An 8,142-nucleotide genomic window follows, 5' to 3' on the forward strand; every position below is an offset into this window, starting at 1 on the left:
AGAGATTGCTACGCTCTCTGCCCTTTTGCAACAAATCGTTCAGAGGTGATCTGTTGCAACGCAAAATTTCTGTCTCTATCGAATTTACCTCATTTGCCAGTAGAAGTGAAAATTATCCCTACCTTCATTCCTGAAAAAATATATTACAGGACCTACCAATTATATGTGTTGTGAATTTGATCTCGTCCTGTACATGAAATAGTTGACACTGGACGTTAACAAACCAAAAACGAATTAATCATGAAGGAATATTAAACAGTTTTCAACCGGATGCACGTATATATTTGATGTTCTTTTTTATATTATTCTTCAACAAAATCAATAGTATTTGATTGCTGGGGTCTATGATATTTGAAATATTTAGCTGAAACGAAACACAGTGATTAAACTTGTAAAGTTCGTGACTTGTTATAATATGTTCTGGATCAAAACAAAGAAAAGAAAAGAGTATAAATCGTCGAAGTAGACCCAAAAAAAAGAATTCCTCGATAGGCGTCATTTAAAGTTATAAGCACGCAAAGATTAAAAAAAATCTACTGAAATACGTTTTTATATACAATTTGTGAAAAGAAATTATTAATAAGTCTATGAATGTTTTATTGAGTTTTTCATATAAGGAAAACAATAGTTATTCTATAAATGCGGCATTAGTTTCAAGGCTTTTTGTATAAAAGATCAATTTCGGGTAACTGCCTTTTGCCAAGAAACAATTCAAAAAGTTAAAAGGAAACTATTTAATACAATAAGTGCCATGATCAAATACTAGTACATATCCTGAATGACCGACCATTCGTGCGATGTACAGCCAGTCAAGGTCGTTAATACCGCCCAGCATTATCATATCCTGAGGTACTAGCTTTGGATCTCCCCTTTGGCAATCACATGTTTGTATAATACACCCACAGCGTGGGAACGAAAGCGTCTTGATAAACTTCTATACAGGAATCTGACGTTTAAATCAATGTATTCGATAAATCGATCGCTAGCTGATTCTAATCTTGTTCCTGAACTTTTCACATAAGTAGAAAGATTATAAATGTCCCATATCTTATCGTTATGGAATATGTAGCACAACGATAAGACAATTACAAACTGTAACTATTAAAACACCATATGTTGCTTTACTGAATTTAACGTACTTTCATATTAAACATTTAATATCAGAATAGTTGAAAATTTGAATATTGAGAAATTCTGCGGTCATCTTACTGTGCGTTTACATCTTAAATGTAGATCGATGAATACAGTTTAAAAAAAAAATGAAAACAAATATTTACAAGTTGCATGTGTATGAAACGTTTTTTTTTCTGAACTTACCTAAAAAGCCAAACATTTGAAAGCCAATGAGGTGTACAATGTAAGGGACGACATCAAACGATCAATGTAAGATAAAAAAAAACTTAATTCAAATAGTTGGGGGAGGGGGTTGAACTGCTGCAAGATGTGGTTATCCGACATTGATTTTTACATATATCTATATGGGTCAATCAATTTTTCCCAAATTAAGTTAAGTAAGAGGGGGTGGGTCAGTGATAAAACTATGTGAATTTAGTTTTTTATCCTTCATTGAACTTTTGATGTCGTCTCTAAGAACCGAAACATTTAAAGAGCTGAATGACCAAAAATGACTTATAAATAATAGGTTCATATTTGACTGGGAGAGTCAGTTTATTTTCAATAATAATTTATTCACATATGATATATAAACAAACACTTTAAAGAAAGGTTTGTTATACATAAAATAAAATTGAGAATGGAAATGGGGAATGTGCCAAAAAGACAACAACCCGACCATAGAAAAAAAAAAAAAAAAAAAAACAGTACTGAAATTTTGAGTACTTAGCTGATGATATCCTAGGGAATTGATCGTTCACCATCAGCTTAAAGTGCATACTGCAAAATTAGGAGTACAAATCCACAGAAAGGGTGTTTCCGACAGTTTTATTTATAAATAAGGCTGACGTAACAAGTAATCCTTAAGTATGCAATAAAATTACATAAAAATAGACTAGAACCTTTAAAGAAACAAAACAAATCGACAATATACAATCAAATAATTATGTATACATTTGAAACTTTACATATAAAATCTTATACTATCTCTTTTAGGGCAAAATTATTCCAAAATCTATTTGTTTATGATCCCCGGATTTGACTACATAACCCTTCACAAACTATGGTCGAAAATATCCGTAGGGTCTAATCGATACTACCGATTTTAGATTCACTGTGGTATCCTATCATATTTGTTTTATAATATCTCCCTGATTTCATGATTAAATAAACATATCGATGGCTTTGACCGCTAGGTCATAGTTCAGATAAATGTGAAGTAATACACGGTATATGTATTCCTATCGGGATAATAACGGACTACATAAATATAGAATAACGGATTTTTTACTGACTTTATCAATAAGAATATCGTTTCAGTACGCTAGACGAGCCGATGAAGTCAATATCAAACAAGAATGTGTCCAAAGTACACGGATGCCCCACTCGCACTATCCTTTTCCATGTTCCATGGACCGTGAAATTGGGTAATAATCTAATTTGGCATTAAAATTAGAAAGATTATACTATAGGGAACATATGTACTAAGTTTCAAGTTGATTGGACTTCAATTTCATCAAAAACTACCTTGACCAAAAACTTTAACCTGAAACTCCCACTTTCATTTTCTATGTTCAGTGGACCGTAAAATTTGGGTCAAAAGTCTAATTTGGCTTTAAAATCAGAATGATCATATCATAAGCAACAAGTGTACTAAGTTTCAAGTTTATTGGACTTCCGCTTCATCAAAACTACCTTGACCAAAAACCTTTACTTGAACGGACGCACAGACGAACGGACGGACGAACGAACGGAGCCATAGACCAGAAAACATAATGCCCCTCTACTATCGTAGGTGGGGCATAAAAATGAAATACCATTATAATTCTTATTACCGGCAATCATTTTTTTTTATTTTTTTTATTGAGAATATATAAAAGTAAAATGAAACATTAAGTAACTACTCTAACGTGTACAAATCGGTTGGAATAATTATTCTGTCGTATGAAAGAAGTCGTGTGTACATGTATTTCATTGACAAAAGAACGAGGATCACGTGACGTTGATGCACTGATACCATTCGTCTCAACTCGGCCGATTCCGTATCCTCATCAGGAGAGTAGCGGATTCTACCGACGATTACCGAATTGTACTGATACATGCCGCCATTGTCTTATTTTTAAGTATCAAGTCCTGTCCATGATGGGGGGGGGGGGGGGGGGGGGAAATGAGGCAGTGACATCAAAGGGAACATGTTCAAATACCAACTTTTATGTTACAACAAGGGAAAAAGGTTAAAGAGTTGCAACATTCCAAGTCGAATAAATAACTTTAAGTGAACTCACATTGAGAAGGGTTATACATAAAGCAGAAAAATATTCGAAGTCGCTCAAAGTTTTTTCTTCCGGGATGCTGGTTTTGACTCAAAATCTTTTTTTCTTTCTTTCTTTTCTTTGTCTTAATCTTTGCGTTGTCTTATTTGCTCTATGCGAACAAAATCTATTCAAGTGACCCATTTGTAAATCGTCTGAGATATTCTAATTTCACTAAGACTATTCGTCTTTCCAGAATCTGATGCATTCTGGGTAATATTTTCAAAAGCGAACACCAATACGTTGTGATTGGTAAAACGTGATAAACAATAGAAATTCAACTAATGAAATAACGTTATTTTCATATTGATGTACGCACAATGAGATTACCCGTAGTCCTCTAGATTCCGAATTACCTGTATTGCTTTTGGGGTATAGGGACAATCAGAAAGAAAACATTGGCCGTATTTAGTAAACAAACAATATATATATATAGAAAAAATATCTTCGTAAATTTGGACTACGCTTTTATATTATTTTATCTACAAATATGCATCTATATAAATAAGATGATCTCCCGTACTTTACTGTGCAGGTGGCTATGAGATCCCAATCAATATAATCAATATAGCTTTAGATAAAGTATGAAACCCATCTATTATACACGCAAAAAGATTATCCAAAATATATATACTCGTTATATATTTTGTCCTGGATGCCGACTGCGAATCCAAAACTAAGATTAAGTCATGATTTTTGTGAGGGGTTAAGAACCCGCGAACTTTGTAGATAAAACAGATACGTTAATATCGACCTCTAAGTCAGAAAAAAAAGTGTTATATTATGGAATGATATAAAAAGGGGAAAGAACATTAATATTGCCGAGCTTTTCTCCGGTTCCGTAGCGAGTACAAATAAATTTGGTATTTTCCAACAATGTACTTAAAATGTATATTGTTTTAATCCCGAAAATCATGAGAATCGTATGTGAAACTATTGTGAATTTTACCTCGAGCTTATTCGTGAAACTCACGTGAACTCAGTTCATGAATCTCGTGTGAAACTTACGTGAATTTCACGTAAAAAACACATGAAGTTTTTTCACGCGAAATCCACGTGAATTTTTTAAATGAATTAATTCAGATTACATACCGCGAATATAGACAATGTCCGTACATTGTAGGAAGATATGAAATGAATTTCTACATGCATGTACGAGCTTTAGAAACAGTTAGTAAAAAGAGGCTCCTGTTTTGTAGTTAGTACATTTAATATGAGAATGGAAACGAGGAATGTGTCAAAGAGACAACAACCCGACTCAAGAGCATAAAACAACTCCAAGGCATCCAATGAGTCTTCAACATAGCTAGGAAATCCGACACCAGGATGCGGGATTCAGCTGGCTCCTAACAAAAATGTGAACTAGTATAGCGAAAATGTACATTAGAAGGCTATTTCATATTTTCCCACAATATACGATAATTGCTTCTATTCCATAATGCAACATTTAAAGTAACAACGCGTAGTTTTCTTTTAAAACATCTCAAATTATCTCAACCATTGTTTTTTTTTTAATGAACTCAACACGGCTTTAACGCAGACCACGAGGCGGACCCCAACTTGGACTGTGACGTTAATATATAACCGTTCGCTTACAAAAGGAGCGGGATACCAAGAAACTATATATAAACGTATACTGTATACTTATTGCAGTATGATATCTGTCAACCTGTATTTATACAGTGGAAAAAAAGACAGATTTTTTCTCAGTACCGTTTAGTTTTTATGAAGCGACGCAACACCACTACTAACCGTGTATGTAATGTCTCCCTTCTTACCTAATATGTAATATAAAGGGACATAAACTCCATTACTAACCGCGTATGACATAAGCCTCGCCTCCCTACTAACCTAATATCAAATATACACCATCTCCACGCGGACGCTTTTAACCAATCATATTCCTAGAAATGTATAGGAGGTAAGATAAATATAAATTCTTATAATATGCACGTTTCTAGACAATACGATATTATATTGATATTTATTTATTTAAATAATATTCCATTTAAGGAAGTTCGCTTGTCATCTTTTGGAATTTTGTCAGATTTTGGGAATCCTCTGGTTTTATCCATTTGAATGCCATAAAATAAAATTTGCCCATTGACCCCCATTTTCCGTTTTATAAATTTTTTACATGTACAATGATAAGCCATCAGTAAAAATTTAATTATTTTTTTAATATAGTTTTGAGAACTTTAACTTGTCAATGATAAAGCTATGAAAAGTCAAGAGAGAATATTTTCCCGCCAAAATATCAATGGCTATTATCTCGAAAACAAGCATATTGACCTATTATATTATAATTGTTCGCTCTTTTGATTCCTTTTATTAATCCCCTATCAATATGAACTAGTGTTTTGGAAAGTTAATTATTTTGAAACTTAGAAGCGAATTTCCTTAATATGCAATCATCATATTTGTATACAAATGATATATTGTAAAATACACATATCTAAATAAAGATTTTTACTCTGTATTTTTTTTTATTGTTTATATTTTCTTCAAGAATTCAAATTCAAATATTTTCCAATATTTCTTGATCATTTGAATTGAATTTGATGATATCGAGTCAATTACAGAAATATACATTTAAGGAGATCAATTGAACTACACATAGAAACTTAACCGGTACTTGCAAAATGGTTGTAAGTTTCAGCATAAAATAAAACACACCAAATTACTGTAGTGAACAATATATTTTTAATCTAAATTGTGTCAAAATATTTACTTCAAACTCAAATGGTACTTCAAGTTCCATTCATTGTTTCAAAAATGTTCCAACGAAACATTTCACCCTCACTTACAATGGTATATACAGACAAATTCCACTAGCATTAAAAATTTCGTAAAACCAATACGGATGGTATATCGAAAGAGAGCTTAGTGATTAATCAGAATTACTTATACATGTTTGTTTATCCCAGCAACCCCTCTTCAAAGGGCACTGTGTGTTAAAAGTTGTCATTACAAGATCACTTATTGAATATCAATCTCGCGGGATTACCGTCCAAAGTTTATTAATTATCTTGCGGTTCATATCGTTGTTTGGTAACCTATACAAAACATCGTGTAATCGATCATTGAGGGGGATTTTAACACACGGATAGTATGGATTATCTGATTAAAATCATTTTATTATTATTTTGATGTTTCACCCTTGTGTCTATTTCAATATCATTTATAATTTCAATTTTAATTTATGTGTAGGACAGAAAATGAGCTGTCATATATTCGGACACCTGCTCAGCTGTGATTTTGATTAAAACTACAAAAGAATTTCACCTATTATACTCGATCTTATTTTTGTTTGTTTATAACTCTGATTTATTAACAGATGTTACGTAACGTCCAGTGGCAAGTATTTCAAGTACCCAGAACGTGTTTTTTCATCATTAAAAACTGAATAAAATAACAAAATCTAGGGTGTAGGAAATTTATGTGTAACGAGTTTTAGACAATGAGGCTCTCGTTAGGAATTGTAATAAAGTAGAATAAAAATTATCTGTAATATATCATAGTCTACAAAAAGAATGGCCAATTTAAGAAGAAGTTTTTAATTTATCTAAAATAACCCACAAATCACTGCCAACCTAAAAACTACAGAAACCAAATGAATTAATCATTATAAAAAAATGAAAATGCTTTGATCTCCAATGAGACAACTCTTCACCAGAGACGTCTGACGTAATTGTTAGCAACTTTCAGGTGGTATGGAAGTCTAAATTAGAATGTGTTCATACTTTGCCAAAACGTAGTATTTATTGATATATTTTCAAAAATATAATAGAGATGATAGGTCACCGCGCATTTTCTCAAGCTACAGGTTGTGAGAAAATGACATTTTTTGTATGGATTATACAGGAAAAAGCATCATTATGTGATTAGAAGCTAAACTAAATGATTGAATTGTTAAATAAAATATAAGAAGATAGCTTTCAAAAACTGCTTTCAAAATATCAAAAGAAAAGATAGGGTACCCGTGCGTTTTTTCCGGCTAAAATACAAAATAGCAAAATTCCATGTAGATTCCTTACGAAAATGCACTATTTTAGAGTTACCTCCCCTTAAAATGTCAATTCAAACATTAGAAATCAAGAAAAAAAAATCTGCACTTTTAAAAATATTAATATTGATAAGTTATAATCTAATAAATTTGTTCTTTTAAATGCAAATTATCATTAGTTTGTTGCATTCCTGCATTATAGTTTGCAGACTTGATTGTAATCTGGTCCCTTACATTCTCTGTTTTTTACATGCAATCCAAGATACCTGCTTAAGTCATCACATAGCCGTATTAAGGTCGCCTTTAACTTCTAAGTAGAGCATCTTGGTAATTTTAAGCTATGTTTATAAAGATTTAAGATATACAATGTACGAACTATTTCGAAAATGATAGTTCAAGTATTCAAACTTTCGATTTGTTTTCTGCACAGTAAATATATCGATTAAACATATTCGTATAAGCATATATTATGTTTCAAGACAGATATTAAGAGACTGAAGTCACTGAACAAAATTTATGAAAAATTTTCATTTTAAACTTCAATGGATTGTAACATTTGGAATGCATTAAATGAAACTTTTTTTTTAATAGCCGTGAAATATTTTTCTCCAAATAGGTACATGTATTGTAAGTTTGTTCAATATTGATTCGTTTACTGGTGAATCAGGGATGCATTGACGGAATACTATAGCAGGTCCATCAAGACAACAT

Source organism: Mytilus edulis, chromosome 12, assembly GCF_963676685.1.
Source record: "Mytilus edulis chromosome 12, xbMytEdul2.2, whole genome shotgun sequence".
Lineage (NCBI taxonomy): Eukaryota > Metazoa > Mollusca > Bivalvia > Mytilida > Mytilidae > Mytilus > Mytilus edulis.